The 17,600-nt window shown below is 21.2% G+C and overlaps 1 protein-coding gene across 9 annotated transcripts in view; it reads right to left on the minus strand.

Moving 5' to 3' along the window:
- LOC122502457 (endophilin-A) overlaps positions 1-16,836 on the minus strand; it is a 59,707-nt gene extending 42,871 nt beyond the window's left edge. For 8 of the 9 annotated variants that reach the window (XM_043612517.1, XM_043612519.1, XM_043612520.1 and 5 more), the window contains exon 1: positions 16,704-16,836. The gene's annotated coding sequence lies outside the window, so the exon portion shown is untranslated. Of the gene's footprint in view, positions 1-5,497; positions 5,753-16,703 lie in introns of those variants that run through there. The other variant, XM_043612515.1, reaches the window with a different exon arrangement.
- Between the last annotated feature and the right edge of the window lie 764 nt (positions 16,837-17,600).

Raw genomic sequence — 17,600 nt, forward strand, 5'->3', positions numbered from 1 at the left:
AATTTTGAAGAGAATTTTTGAAAATTTTTGAACGTAATTGAATTTCTGCGAAGAATTTTATTACTTTTGAAAATAATTAAATTTCTACAATCATTTAAATTTAAAAAAAGCTCCACTAATGCTGGTAAAACGATCATAAACCTAACCTAAAATTTTGTTTGCTAGGTTCCTTTCACCATGGAGCGTCATATTTTTCAAATCTCAAAATGAAATTTTAAAACAGAAAAATTTATTAGGATGTTTATATACATGTACACAATGTGGTCCAAATTTATGAGACAATAAAACAGGTGATAAAAGTTCTAATAGAGTGACGAGTAATTAAATTGTTTTGACCTCACAAACAAGTAATGATTTTACAACGTTTTCAGGCTTTAATGATTTCTTTCTGAAAACGATTCATTACTTTTTTATTTACTATATATCAATAAATAATAATAAAACAGTAGTGATAAATAATAATAATAATAATAATAATAATAATAATAGTAATTATGCTAAGTGTACGAAAAGGCATAGTCCCGTATATTACTAAATAAATAAAATAAAAATAAAGAAACAATAATAATAATAATAATAAGGGTAATTATTCTTTTGTTTAATTACCATAATATAAGTACAATAATAATAATAGTTATTATTATTATTATAATGATGATAGTAAGACTAACAATTATATAATAATGATGATAATTAAGCTCCTTTAATTGAAAATTTGACCTAAATTTTGAATTATCTATTTAATAATTATCTATTTCACCTATTCTTCGACTTAGAATTTAAGATCAAGTTTGACCTGATTTGACCTGATAATTTAATTTAAATCTTTATATTTTCTTTTCTTCCTTTAATCCAGTAAATTTCAATCTAAAATTTGAAATTAAATAATAATAATAATATAAGAATGTTTAAAAAATAGAAAGTCTATAAAAAAGAAAAAATATAATAATAATAATAATGAAAATCGCGCTTCAATTAAAATGTTTGTACACAATTCAAAGCGAACCCCTAATAAAAAAGAGAATTCCCAAACAAAATTTGCTGAAACTCCTTTTTTGTCAATAAAATTCAACTTGAATTGATTTTATTTAACAGATATTCAATGAAAATGGTATGGAAACGTTAATGGTTTATAGATCACGTACAAGCAATAAAATGGTTAAAATTAAGAGAAGCACTGTTATTGGTTATGCATATATAATCTCTATATATACATATATACAGTATAATGACTGGAATGTGAAATTTGACTATATGGATGCTGATATTGTGTCGAAAAAAAAGAGAGAGAGAGAGAGAGAGATTCATTAAAAAAAGCTGACATCCTCTCTGTCGTTGACAATAAAATTTCCTTATTAATCGGTTTAAATGAAAACTTCACGGACAATTTATAACAGTGGAAGCTTTTGTTTTCATATACAAACAAACAAAAAAGAAAAAAAGAAATTTATTATGCATTTTTTTCAAAGTATTTGAAAAAAAAGAACGATATTATAGAATCGGCAAACTAAAGGTCATGACCTGGTTAGTCGCCCTTCTAATAGACGTAATGAGAATAAGTGTTCACTTAATAAGAATAAATGCTGTTGATCCGAACTCTTTTCTCAGACGCACAAGAGTCGCGCAAGCACCATATTAACAATGCTCCGCCAGAGAAAACAAGCCACCATGCTCCAAATTTAAGATTATTTTAATTTTTAGTTTTATTTTTACATTGTGTTTTATTTTTTTTTTTTTGGTTCTATTTTAGGATTTATTCTTGCAGTTAATGTAAAATATTCATGCACTTTTCTTATTCTCTATATATGAATGTTGTTTTTTTATATTAAGAGATTTATTTTTGTGTTGACCAGAATAATTTTGTTTTATTTTAAGAATATTTTATTTTTACTGTAAAAATAAATTGTATCTATTGATGTTATGTGCTTATTTTAAGAATTAGAATCATTTTTGACTGAATTTCAGCTTTGAGAGTATGATTTTAAGTCCTAAAGTTAATTTAAACTTTAAGCTTAAAAATACTCTCCTACTTTCAATTCTTATTTTTAACTTATTTTTTTATTATTCTTATTTGTTTAAAACCGTGTATATTGGAACCATTTTTGACTGAATTTTAGCCTTAAGAGTTTCGTTTTTAAAAAAAAAAATTCGTAAAGTCCCAAATTTGATAGAAAAAGGACGAAAAGTTAGTAAATTGTACGATATAATTTGGAGAATTTTAAAGAAATTACAAATGATCGCAGAAATTCAATTATTTTCAAAAGTAACAAAATTCTTCGCAAAAATTTAATTACGTTCAAAAATTTTTAAAAATTCTGGTCAAAATTTTAACTATCTTTAGAAATATTAAAATTCTTCTGCGAAATTCAATTATTTTCAAAAATTTTAATACAATTCTTGTCATAATTTCAATTATTTTCAACAATTTTCCTGCATTAAATGATTTTCAATATTTATTATTTTATTAAAATTTTCCAAAAGAATTCAATTATTTAAAAAAAATTTGATAAAATTCTACGTAAACGCTTAACTATTTTCATAAAATAATGAAAATTTCACAGAAATTCAATTATTTACAAATTTTTTTATAAATCTCTTCGCAATAATTCAATTATTTTCATAAATAATAAAATTTTTACAGAGATTCAATTATTTTCGTAAATACTAAAATTCTTTTTAGAAACTCAATTATTTTCATAAATAATAAAACTCATCGCAGAATTATCAATTATATGTTTAATACAATTTTAATCGAATTTCTCGAAAAATGTAATTATTCTAAAAAATTTCATTAAAATTCGTCCAAATATTTAATTATTTAAAAATTTATTGATAAAATTCTTTATGAGAATTGAATTTTTAGAAACATGCAATTATTCAATTATTTATTTTTTTTTTTTTAATAATTGATCTCTCGTAGAATTTTCTAATAAAAATTGATTTAATAATGAATTTCAGTTAAAATTTTAGATAATAATTCTGTATTAAATGAATTGAAATTTTATAAAGTTTCAATTGTGCATGAATTTAATTAGAAATTTTAAAGAACTTAAATTTTAAAAAAATTTTAATAATTCAAATTCTTCTGAAATTACTTAATTTTTTTAACATATATTTAATTAATTATTAGAAGGAATGGATTTAAAAAAGGATTTTAGTTGAATATACTAAAAAAAATGAATTTTGGAGAACTTACAAATGATTGCAAAAATTCAATTATTTTAAAAAGTAATAAAATTATTCACAGAAATTTAATTATTTAAAAAATTTTCGTCAAAACTCCAATTATTTTTATTAAATAATAAAATTATTCTCCAAAATTCAATTATTTTCAAAAAATTTAATAAAATTGTTGCAAAATTTAAATTATTTTCCTCAATTCAATGATTTTCAATATATCTACGATCATAATAGAATTTTCCATAGAATTCAATTATTTAAAAAAATGTTGATAAAATTTTTCTCAAGAATTAAATTAAATCAAATTAAATGAAAAAAATTTCACAGAAATTCAATTATTTACAAATTTCTTCGCAATAATTCAATTATTTTCATAAATATTAAAATTTTTACAGAGATTCAATTATTTTCGTAAACATTAAAATTATTTTTAGGAACTCAATTATTTTCATAAATAATAAAACTCATCGCAGAATTTCAATTATATTTAATACAATTTTAATCAAATTTCTCGAATAATGTAATTATTCTAAAAAATTTTATTATAATTTGTCCAAAGAAGTTAATTATTTAAAAATTTGTTGATAAAATTCTTTATGAGAATTAAATTTGAAGAGACATTCAATTAGTCAATAAATTATTTATTTTTATATTTAAATAATTGAATTCTAGTAGAATTTTCTAATAAAAATTGATTTAAAAAAAAATTCCATTAAAAATTTTAGACAATAATTGAATATTAAAAGCAATAGAGCGTGAATTTTAAGAAAAAATTAAATCTTAAAATTAATTTTTTAGAAAAAGTTTAATGGCGGATTTTTTTTTTTTTTGCAATTATTTGAAGTTTTTATTTTCTATTAATAATTTTTTTTTACATCCATCGCTATAAATTATAAGAAAAGAGGAAAATAATTATTTTTTTATTTTTTCTTAATCTATTTTTTTATGAAATAATAAATAAAAAGAATCCTTTAAGTCGCTTCAGAGAAGGTCAATAAAAAATTTTATATTTTTATTTTCCAATATATATTTAATTGAAGAATTTACGAATAATTGAAATTTCGTAAAATTGAATATTGTAAACAAATGGTGTTGAAAATTGTCAAAGAACTTCTCTCGAAAATTATTAAAATAATTGATTGAAAGAAGAATTTTAGTTAAAAATTCTTGAAAATAATAATTGAATTGAAATGATGAAAATAACTTTAAAGAAATTCCAGTAACAATATTCTTATAATATAAAATAATGATTTTATCTCTCGGTCATCTTTAATTATCTTTATTTATTATTATTATAATTAAAACATGAAGACATTAAAAATAAAATAAATAAATAAAAAATTAAAATAATTCTTAGTTCGGGTCGAAGTGACTTTAGTGGGTCCAACGGAAGATGAAGATTTTTTTCCATATAATTTAATTTAAAATAAAAACTAAAGATCAAAATTAAATGGTTTTTTTTGAAGGGGGGGGGAGGGTACTATAATAGACGCTCTTCAAAGGTATAACTTAAAGACACTTGAAAGGTGTGATCTTGACAATCACGTTTCTAAGATAGAAAATTGCTAAGGCTTCGGGTAAATTAAATATAAATCGTGACATTTATAAGGAGATTTTTTTTTAACGGTCATGGACAGCGTGCTTTGCAACTTCTCATTGAGGAAATTCAATAACTCTCCCTTCGTTTCCAGTGAAAAAAACATTAGTTACTGAGATCAGTATAAAATAGAATCAAGAGTGAGCTTTCAAATTAGATCTCTAAATTGTAACTTTCACTCTATATATATATATATATATATATATATATATATATATATATATATATATATATATATATATATATATATATATATATATATATATATATATATATATATATATATATATATATATATATATATATATATATATATTTACAAATATAGTTATTATATATATAGTTATATACTTATGACTATAACTTTTAAAAGCATTTTAGCAGAGACATCTTGGCCATATTGAATATCGATACTTTTGGCTAAGACATTAAACATCAAACTTAATTTCCTTCTTTACCTATATATAAACTAATAGCTAAAATATACCAAAAGCTAATACCGAAAAAATTTCCCGAACAATAAAAAAAAAGTCACTAATTTATTACCAACGATTCTTGAATATCGAAAAAAAATTCTCATTTCCGAATTGCTTTTTATTTTTTAATCATAAACCGGAAATGATGAAATTTTGCCCCTCGCAAGAAGGAATTATGGAACAAAAGGAAAAAAAAAAATATTGGATTAAAAATAAAAGAAAAATAGTTGATAAAAAACCTTACCTTAATATCAGTCTCACTTGATTCAATGTCACGGAGAATATTCACGCTTTTGAAAATCTTTTTCTCTCACGTTTTTTTTTTCTATAATTATATATTTTTTTTTTTTTGTTCTAATAAGGTCTTTTTTTGGGGGGGGTCAAAAAAACAATTGACAAACTCACCAAATTTTCGAGGCGGACAAGAAAAAAAAATTGTATAATTGTTTATCCGCGTGGGTGCCACGAACACCGCGATAGTCTTTTGGACACTGCGCCTTTCTAGGGGTAGTTTTCTGGCTTGGGATCGATACGAGAACACGACTATATTCTCTACCAACATGCGCCAACCCTCTCAGGCACGCGTACGTCCTCTACAGGGTGTTCATAAATAATATTTTTCATCAAGAACGCGTATTTTGTTGAAACAAAATTCCAAAGTCACCTACTATATACATATATATAATATATAAGAATATAAATTCAGGGTTGACTTTATTAAAAATATTTATACAATTAAAATTATTTTTTTTCCCCATAATCATCCCCGAGTTTTTCTATTTGGAAATTTTTTTTTCAAACAAATCAAATCCTAATTTTGAATTTTGAATGAAAGATATGAATAATTTTTAAAAACCTTATTGTATATTTCTCGGTGGTGGTGGTGTTAGTATTTTGTCCTTCGAATGAGGAATTTCGTTAAATTTGTTTCATCGCACTGATCATATAGAGGAAAATTGTATTTTTTTTTCTCAAATTAAGAGAATGAAGTATTAAATTAAAAGAGACAAAGGAATAAAAAAGAAAAGATTTAAAAAATAAAACAATTTTGTAGTTGTGATTTTTAATTAAAAAAAGTATTGTTTATTGGTATGTAGGTTTCAAAATTGTTTATTGTGAATGGTAAAAATAAAATTCAATATACGGAGATTATTCTAAACTTCGTATATCACGTCACCATTTTTTTTTTTTAATACCTTTCTCCCTTTTTTAAAAGAAAAATCTCCCCTTTCACTTATAACGAAATCCTCTTTTTTATATTATAGTACGCACAAATAAATCCTTAAATTTACTATGAATAGAATTTTTTTCTGATTTCTTTTGTAGATTTTTTTTTTTTTTAATTTCCATTTAACAGAATTTTTATTTAATAGATTTATATTTTTAATATCATTTTTAATTGAACCTTCCGTGAGTAATTTTGACCTGGATTACAAATTCATTCAATTAAATTGTAAATAAAGAATAAAATTTTTTTGTTTTGAAAAAATATATAAAATATTTAAAAAAATTATTGATTAAAATTTTTTTCTATTACTTAGAAAGAATTTTTTCATTTTATTCCATTAAGAATACGGTTTAAATTTCTTTTTTATAATTACAAGGTTTAAGTTTAAAAAGAATATTATTTTTAATATAAAAATTCTCTTTTTATTAAAAATCTACTTTTAAAAATAAATTTTAATTAAAATCTCTCTTTTTATTAAAAAATAAAAATTCTATTCAAATTTCTGTACGTCATCCTCTCTGCATTTGAATTACTTAAAATGTTTACTGATTTTAATCAGTGACTGAATTTTTGCTTTTGAATTAATGAATTTTACTAATAAATAGTAATTTCTATTAATTTACTAATTCAAAATATTTAATTAGCTTTTAAAAATTTTGTTTATAAATTAACTCTGTAAATTTGGTTTAGTAAAAATATTTACTAATTTGAATTAGTGACTGAATTTCTGCTTTTGAATTAGTAAATTTTACTAATAAATTAGTAGAAATTACTATTTATTAGTAAAATTTACTAATAAATTAGTAGAAATTACTATTTATTAGTAAATTTTACTAATTCAAAAACAGAAATTAGTCAATTTTAATAATAAATTAGTAGAAATTACTATTTATTGGTAAAATTCAATAATTTAGAAGGAAAAAGTCAGTCACTGATTGTCAGTTAAAACTATGATTTTTAACTGATTCAAAATTAGAGAGTGAATTAGTGAATGACTTTGCTTTTGAATTAGAAAATTTTAGTAATAAATTAATAGAAATGACTATTTATTAGTCAAATTTACTAATTCAAAAGCAAAAAGTCAGTCACTAATTCAAATTTTAGTAAATATTTTTACTAAACCAAATATTTAAAGAGTAAATTTATAAACAAAATTTTTAAAGCTATTTGAATATTTTGAATTTGTAAAAATCTTCACTAGTTTTTAGAAGAATTTGACTATTTTATTGTTTTTATTTTTTAAATATTTTAAATTAAATTAAATTAAATTGAAATTTAAAAAAATTAATAATTAATAATTCAAAAAGTTTTTAAAATGAAAAACTATAAATAATTGAGAAACTAAATATTTAGCAAAATATAGTTATAAAAATTAGTATATAAAATTTTTTACTAATTTAAATTATTCAACGATTTTTCATTTTATAAATTAGTACTTTACAGCCCAAGGCTCAATATTATGTAATTTTAATTTTATTTTGACTTTCAGATTTTTATTTTCCCTTTTATTTTCACTTTCACTTTGACAGAGTTTTATTTTCACTTTCATTTTTACTTTCACTTTCAATAGATTTTTTTCACCTTTATTTTCACTGTGATAGATTTTTATTTCAATTTTCACTTTTATTTTTATTTTCAGTTGAAAGAAATTTTATTTTCACTTCTAGTTTGATAGAAAGTAAAAATAAAAATCAAACGAAGTGAATGTGAATTAGATAATAAAAATTTTTTTAAAGTGAAAAGAAAATTGAAATTGAAAGGAAAAATTTGTGAAAGTGAAAATAAATGTGAAAATAAAAAGAAATGAAAATGAATGTGAAAATTAAAATTTATAAAAATGAATGTGAAAACAAAAATCTGTCAAAATGAAAGTAAAAAGAAATGAAAGTGAAAATAAATGTGAAAATAAAAATCTAACGAAGTGAATGTGAATTAGATAATAAAAATTTTTTTTAAAGTGAAGAGTAAATTGAAAGTGACAGTAAAAAAAATGAAAGTGAAAATGAATTTGAAAATAAAAATTTATCAAAGTGAAAATGAATGTGAAAATAACAATTTTTTAAAATGGAAATGAATGTGAAAATAAAAATCTGTCAAAATGAAAGTAAAAAGAAATGAAAGTGAATATAAAAGTGAAAATGAATGTGAAAATAAAAATTTTTTAAAATGGAAATGAATGTGAAAATAAAAATCTGTCAAAATGAGAGTAAAAAGAAATGAAAGTGAATGTAAAAATAAAAATTTGTCCAAATGAAAGTGATAACGAAAGCGAAAATAGAAATTTGTCAAAGTGAAAGCGAAAATCAAAATCAAAGTAAAAATGCTATCAGGGCAGTTTTACAATATTTTTCTCCACTTCTGAAGCAGCTTTGTTACAAATTACTCTTAAAATTTCATATTCGAAGGTTATTCGTTTAAAAAATTCATAAAATATTATTTAAAAATCTATATAAATTATTCAAACTTTACGACAAAAATGTATAACTATAAATAAAATTTTTTCTCGAAAACTAAAAATTGCATTATTTGAAAATTGTCAGGAATTAATGAAACACGAAATATAAAATAAAAATTGCACTCCACCATAAAAGCCACGATCTACGGTAGTTTAGATACAGTCAAGGTAGGTCAGGTAGGGTCAAGGTAATCAATTAGGGTCAAATTAGCTTTTAGCACCTTGTTCTCATACGAATTGAATAAAAAGAAGAAGATCGTCAATTATTATATATCTTCTTTCCATCATTGTGAATTAATTATAATTAAATTAAATCCCCCTTAATTGAAATATTTAAATAATAGAGAAATATACCCACACGCAGAGAGGAGTAAAATTTAAATGATTTAGAAGTTTGTCTTGTTCAGTTCACGGTAATTTCATTCAGTTTGTCTGTACTGTCGACTAGTTCCAGTACACACAATATATATATAATAACTTCAAATTTAATTTCTCGAAAATGAATTTAGAATTTACACATCCCAAAGGCTGACATTGTTCAATTTTGATGAAACCTTTATGGATATGGTATTATATTTCCAAGTTTAAAAAAATTAAACTTTTTGTAATTCATTTTTAAATCATTCTTAAAATACGTGTATTTTTAAATAAAAAAAAATAATCTCGAGACTCATTTCTGGAAGAGTGATTTTAAATTTCCATTCTATTGCATAATCCAGAGGAAAATCTGTATAAATGTGGGAACCAGAAAGTTGAAAAAAAACACTCGAAACAATATACATTGACGTTCAAGATGCAGAAATTATTGAAAAGAAGAGAAATAAAAAAATATATATAAATATATGTATGAAAAAGTGAATGTTTTCTGCAAAAGGAACGTTTTTTATTATACATTCGCCTCAAATAGAAAAATATTTTTTTAAATACTTTTACTTATCTGGAAAGAGAAATCACTGCGCTAACGAGTGTCTCATTTCTATTTAAATGTTTTAAATTTTAATCACGTTCAAAAGAAAAAAATGAAAAATTGTAAATTTTTCTATATTTCAGTTTAAAAAAATTTTTTAAATTTTGTTTTCTTTCTTGCTAATATTTGGGTCAGTAAATAATTTTAAAAATAATACAATTGAACCTTCATTCCAAGAGAATTTAATTGATGAAAAGTCAATCGAAGAAATTATTTATTTACTAATTTGGTTTTACAATTAGTAAATTTTACTAATAAATAGTAATTTCTACTAATTTGTTAGTATCAAATTTACTAATTTAAATTCAGAAAGACAATCACTAATTTAAATTAGTAAACATTTTTAGTTTTACTGATTCGAATTTAGAGATGAGTAAGATTTATTTTTTTCATACTTGTAGAAAATATCAAAAATCAAAATTAATTTAAGAAATAATCTAAAAAAGATTATTTCCAAAGAAATAATCTAAAAAATAATTTATTTCACATATTTTATAATAGTTGAATAAAAAAATAATTGTAATATATATTAGAGTAATGAAACAGCTCGTCATTTATAATATCCGCAATGACTTAAGGAAACAATACAACAAAAAAAAGCACAACTTTCCTGGGCTTATAATAAATTACATTTCCTTTGAAAAGCGCACCAGTATATCCTCAAAACCTGAAAGCAACGGTTCTAAACGAGTTTCTTCTTCCCCTTATATAAACGTGAATGCATCTACTGTCAGATTTTCCTCTTACGCGCGTTTATATATGTATATATTCTGATGCATAATTTTACAAAGGCACTTTTTATATATATATATCGAGTAAAATAATCTCATTTGTTTATAAAATATTTAACCTTGATAATACATTGTTTGCTTCTGCAAAAAAAAGAGAAATTTCCTCTTTAAGTTATTCTTTTATAAATTATTTCTCGACATATTTTTTTAAGGTCAATTTTCTTTATATTATAGAGAAAATATTTTTCGCCTACAAAGATCATTTTTTCCTTGGCAAAAAAAAGTCTTTTACTCCATCAACAAGACGTAGGTGAAGGAAAAGAAAAATATATTTTTACCATTAAAGAATAAGGGCAAGTGTCTATATAGAAAAAAGAAAAAAATTATTTTTTAAATTTAATAGATAAATAAAATTTAGTAATATTTAAAGATTACGTAAATGAATCTTACTTTCAGCTCTGATTAAAACCGTTTGCATTTATTAAATCCATTTTTGACTGAATTTCAGTTATTAAATCCTAAAATTATTGTTTTAATATCTAATAGTTTATATCAGTTAAAAATATACTATCTTTCAATCGTTTTACGTAAATGGATTCAAACGATTTCAAAAAAAATAAGTCAGCAGTACACTTTTTCAAAAAAATTAATTTCAAAATACAATTATTTCTTAAAATTCACGCTATGTTTTTAATATTCAATTATTATCTGAAATTTTAACAGTTTAATTTATTTTTATTATAAAATTCTACTAGAATTCAATTATTTAAATAGAAAAATAAATAATTTATTGAATAATTGAATGTTTCTGAAAATTCAATTCTGATAAAGAATTTTATCAACAAATTTTTAAATAATTAAATTCTTCGGACGAATTTTAACAAAATTTTTAAGAATAATTACTTTTTTCGAGAAATTCGATAAAAATGTTCTATTATTTATGAAAATAATATAATTTCTTTTATAAGTCTATTCCTATTAATAATTAATTAAATATATATTAAATAATTTAAATAATTTCAGAAGAATTTGGATTATTAAATTTTCAAAAATTTAGGTTCTTTAAAATTTCTAATTAAAATTCATGTAAAATTGAAACATTAATAACTTAATGAAATTTCAATTTATGTAATACAGAATTATTATATAGAATTTTAATTGAAATTCATTATTAAATCAATTTTTATTAAAAAATTCTACTAGAATTCAATTATTTAAATACAAAAAGTGCAATTTATTGAATAATTGCATGTTTCTTAAATTTCAATTCTCATAAAGAATTTTATTAACAAATTTTTAAATAATTAACTTCTTTGGACGAATTTTAATAAAATTTTTCAGAATAATTACATTTTTCAAGAAATTTGATTAAAATTGTATTAAAAATAATTGAAATTCTGCGATGAGTTTTATTATTTATGAAAATAATTGAATTCCTAAAAAGAAGTTTAGTATTTACGAAAATAATTGAATCCTTATTTTTATAATAAAAATTGTATTACTTATGAAAATAATTGAATTATTGCGAAGAAATTTATAAAAAAATTTGTAAATAATTGAATTCCGGTGAAATTTTTATTATTTTATGGAAATAATTAAATGCTTGCGTAGAATTTTATCAAATTTTTCTAAAATAATTGAATTCTTTTGGAAATTTTATTAAAATACTAGATATTGAAAATTATTAAACTATGGAAAATTTTTGAAAATAATTGAATTTCGGAGAAAAATTTTAATATTTCTATATTATAAAGATAATTGAAATTTTGACGAGAATTTTTTTTAATTTTCGAACGTAATTGAATTTCTGCGAAGAATTTTATTACCTTTGAAAATAATTGAATTTCTGTGAAATTTTTATTATTTTATGAAAATAATTAAATTTTTGCGTAGAATTTTTTCAAAATTTTTTTAAATAATTGAATTCTTGTGGAAAATTTTATTCAAATAATAATTATTGAAAATTATTTAATGGAGGAAAATTTTTGAAAATAATTGAAATTTTGTCAAGAATTGTATTAAAATTTTTGAAAATAATTGAATTTCGTATAGAAGAATTTTAATATTTCTAAAGATAATTGAAATTATGACGAGAATTTTTTTTAATTTTTGAACGTAATTGAATTTCTGCTAAGAATTTTATTACTTTTGAAAATAATTGAATTTGTGTGAAATTTTTATTATTTTATGAAAATAATTAAATTTTTGCGTAGAATTTTTTCAAAAATTTTTTTAAATAATTGAATTCTTTTAGAGTATTTTATTAAAATAATAATTATTGAAAATTATTTAATAGAGGAAAATTTTTGAAAATAATTGAATTTCGTATAGAAGAATTTTAATATTTCTAAAGATAATTGAAATTTTGACGAGAATTTTTTTTAGAGAGTAGTATACATAATATACCATATATAATATTTACAAAATATTTTATAATATTATATGAATGTATGGATATTATATTCTATATAATAATATACATTATTGTTTTGTTATAATTTTTATGTTCTTTGTAATAATACAAAATATAAATATAAGAACTATTTATTATAATAATATATGATATATATATAATATAATATAAATATGGTCAAGTGACTCGACAAATCTCTATCTAAAAAAGATAACGACTCTCAATGTGAGTGTGTACGCCCTCCTCTGAGAGACTGAGTGTACATCCGCTTTATAAACCACCCCCACATTTGCGGTGAATTTCTCTAAAAATACACCAAGCCACGGAGAATATATAGTGGATGCAACGGGTGCTAATCCGCATATGAATTTTTATTTAAAAAAAAAGTTCAAGAGTCTTAATTTTTCTGAAAATTAAAATTAAATTCCAGAGATTATAAAAATTGCGAGACTTCCATTTATTCAAATTCACTCCGATTTGTCATTAATCTGACTAGAAATTTTTACACCATGTACTTTGCTAATATATTAAAAATTTGACAAAAGGCATTCATACATATAGAAATTTCTATAAATATATAAAATTATTCTATACTTTATTCGAATTTTAAATATAAAATTTTATTTTTATTATTATTTATTAAATATAAAATTTTATTTTTATTATTATTTATTAAATATAAAATTTTATTTTTATTTGAAAATAGTTCTTATTAACGTTTTATTGATTATTTTCTTTAATATACTTTTAATTTTAATTTTAATTTTAATAATTTTAATTTTTAGTATAATATGGAAAAATTTTAACATTTTAGAATATTATTTATTTTTTGGTGAATTAAATTGACTAAAATTGACTCTCGTATTAATTGGGTTTCTGTTTATAAACTATAATTAAAGGTCAAAATTCCCTAATAATGTTATTGCATGAACTTTAGCTCGAAATCGTAGGTGAGGTAGAAACGCCCACACGGGATATTCTATCATTTTCATTTGTTGCTTTTGAAGGTCATGAAACAGCCAATAAAATAAGCGAAAGCTGCGCGTGTGGGTGGCACCAATTTTTCGAACTAATTTGTAGATTGCGATCGGTAAACTTTATTCACAATCGGTAAAGTAGGTAATTGAGCGGGAAATTTAAATTTTGCGCTACAATATTCTGGCAAAAGTTAAAATTTAGCTAATGACGATTTTTTAAAAATTAATTAAATTAAAAATAATATTGATTTTTTCTTTCTTCGTATAGTAAATTTTTAAAAAGTACATTAAAACTATTAGATTGGAATGAAGAACACATTTCTAGACCAATTAACCTTATCAGGCACTAACAATTAACGTATTGGGCCATAACTTAAAGAAACTACTTTTAACTATTTCCAAATATGATGGGAAAGATATCTAAAGATAAGGTGATAAGCTCTCTTAACTTAAATTCAATTTTTATTTTAAAAAAATCTCTATTACCTACACAAGATTTTTTTTCCTTTTCTATTTCTCAAAATATAGACACAATATTTTTAATATATATTTTTTATTCGCTTATTTGAGTTCTAAACCAAGTACTAAAGCTATTTTTTCAATTTTACCTTTTTTTTATCAAGATTTCTACATTATCGACAGTTGTAAATGATGTTTGTTAATATTCCAACTGTCGGTAAATGTAAATTCGCTATTTTCCACATGAATCAATATTTTTATTTAAATTTTCTTTCTAAGTAAATATTTTTTCACAGACCTTAATATATTATTTCTTTTATTTTTCTTTCTAACTATGGCAATTAATTAAACATTCTTTTAACTTTTTTTCTTTTTTGAAATAAATGAGAGAAACTTTAGCAAAATTCAAATTTATCAAAAATTATTCGTTTGAGAATTTATGATCAATTTCGTTCATTTTATTTTCCAATTATTGGAAAGTTTTGGTCAAACTAGAAATGCAAACGTAAATCTAATTTCCGAATAATTACTCCAGTGTTCACGGAAATTTAATTTGCCACTTATCAGGGAAACATCAACATTTAGAGATGGGGAATATTTTTTGGAAATAAAATTTTAATTTCAGTCTTTGTTACAAATATAAATATGTAACAATAAATATAAATATTTAAATATATAATTATTATTTTACTAAAATAAATTATTACACATAAATTATATATTTATTTTAATACATATTTATATATATTTGAATTTAAATTTAGTTTAATATAAATATATATTTATTTTTTACGTAAGTTTGCTGCAAGATTACGTGCTATGTGGGATATTATATTATATTATTTTATTTTATTTTATATTATTTTATTTTATTTTATTTTATATTATATTATATTATATTATATTATATTATATTATATTATATTATATTATATTATATTATATTATATTATATTATATTATATTATATTATATTATATTATATTATATTATATTATATTATATTATATTATATTATATTATATTATATTATATTATATTATATTATATTATATTATATTATATTATATTATATTATATTATATTATATTATATTATATTATATTATATTATAAATAGAGAAATAATTAATAAAGAATTTATGATTTAAAAAATTAACTAAAATAAAATGAAAGTCAGGAATTTTTAAAAACTTGAATGAATTCGAGAATACAGTTGAAAATGTTAATTATTACTTGTTTTAAATATTGCATTACGACACACACTATAGATGACAAGATGATTACTAATTTCCCCGTAGGCAATGGGAAAAAAAATGGATAAAAAAAATATGGAGCATTCATTTTTCATTTAAGTTCATAATATTCATTCGAGCACCGGCATTGTTATCGTCACAGGCGTGTAACTCACGCAGTGGAAGCTGGTCACTAAATTATTTGTTATTGACCGATTATCAACCTCGTATGTTGCAAATTAACTCAAAAGTGATTCATTTCCTTTATATTTAAACAAAAAACCGAACATTTTCAAAATACCCTTTCTTTCAATTACTTTTAATTTTACTCCAAAAAAAAAAAAAATTCACTTATATAAATATATTTTTTTAATTGTTTTAAAAATAGAAATTTCAAGATAGATCTAGTTTTGAAATTTTCTTTTTCAAATGCGCGTACGATCTCATTGACAGATGTCGTAACCAATCAAAAATGACAACATGACATGTCGACAATATTTTGGTTTCAATTGTCAGTATGGTGAAAAATTTGCCATTTTAGTTTAAATTCAAATTTTTCTTTTCCACAAAAATATTTTTCCATAAATATTAATTTAAGAAAAATTAATTTCTTACAAAAACAAAACATTTTATTCTAGACTTTATACTCGTGAATTTTTTTTTTCATAATAAAAAATGTTTTTGCAAAAAGGAAATAAAATTCTCTCGTGATAAAAAGAAATGAATCATTTCATTTAATTGAGATGAAGATAATTAATAAATGGGAGGCAAAAATGAAAAATAATGACTAGAAAATAATAATCAATTGAAGATAATTAAATTAATAATTATCAAGACACCAAGTGTACATAGCCAGTCATGCATGATACAAAAAAAAACCTACCTTTTTGCCTCCAATTTTTTATTTTCCTTATTAAATTAATTAATGTTTTTTAAAGGGTATAATGAAAAGTAAAAAAATATTTGATTATTTTTATTCTACTTACCAGTAGACACTGTTTTTATTCGACAATATATTCAATAAAGAACGTTAATCTAACCCTCCTGCTGAGTTCTGACACCGACACACAAAGTAGAAATAAACAGCTGTTTGAAGAGTTTACTCACATTCCGTGAGAGTGCAACACTTATTTCCGTTTGTGAGTTTATTTGAATTTCCCGCTTAAATTAACGTCAATTTTTCCTTTTTTCTTTTACTTCCGTTCTCAAATTCTGGTCAAAGAAAAAATTTGAAAATACCGTTAAAAATTTATATGGAAATTTTTTTTCTTGACTAATTTTTTATTTTGATATGATTTTGACCTAATTTTTAATTGGCCTAAAGCGAATTAAACCTAATTTTCATTTCCTACAATAGAAATTTGGAGAAAATTATTTTATTAGCCTTATTTTGAGCCTTGTATTATGTTTCAACTATTTTTTATTCTACCTAATTCAAAATTGACCTAATTTATAAATGTTAGAATATTAAACAAGTTTCATGGAAATTGAAGATGGTAACGCTTAATTTTTATTGACCTAAACTTTTTTCAGCCTAATTCGTATGACCTACGTCTATTTGTATAAATTTTCTTAAATATTAATTAACTTAATCATTATTGAACTTATATCATAGACCTCATTAATCATTAGACCTAATTTTTACTAAACCTGATTCACAGAATTTTATTGGACCTAATTTTTATTAAATATAATTCATAGCCTCTTATTTAACTTAATTTTTATTAAACTTGATTCACAGAATTTCATTTGACCTAATTTTTATTAAATCTAATTCATAAAATTTAATTTGACCTAATTTTTATTACATCTGGTTCATAGAATTTTATTTGACCTAATTTTTATGAAACCTGGTTCATTAAATTTAATTTGACCTACTTTTT

Source organism: Leptopilina heterotoma, unplaced genomic scaffold (assembly GCF_015476425.1).
Source record: "Leptopilina heterotoma isolate Lh14 unplaced genomic scaffold, ASM1547642v1 Lhet_23, whole genome shotgun sequence".
NCBI lineage: Eukaryota > Metazoa > Arthropoda > Insecta > Hymenoptera > Figitidae > Leptopilina > Leptopilina heterotoma.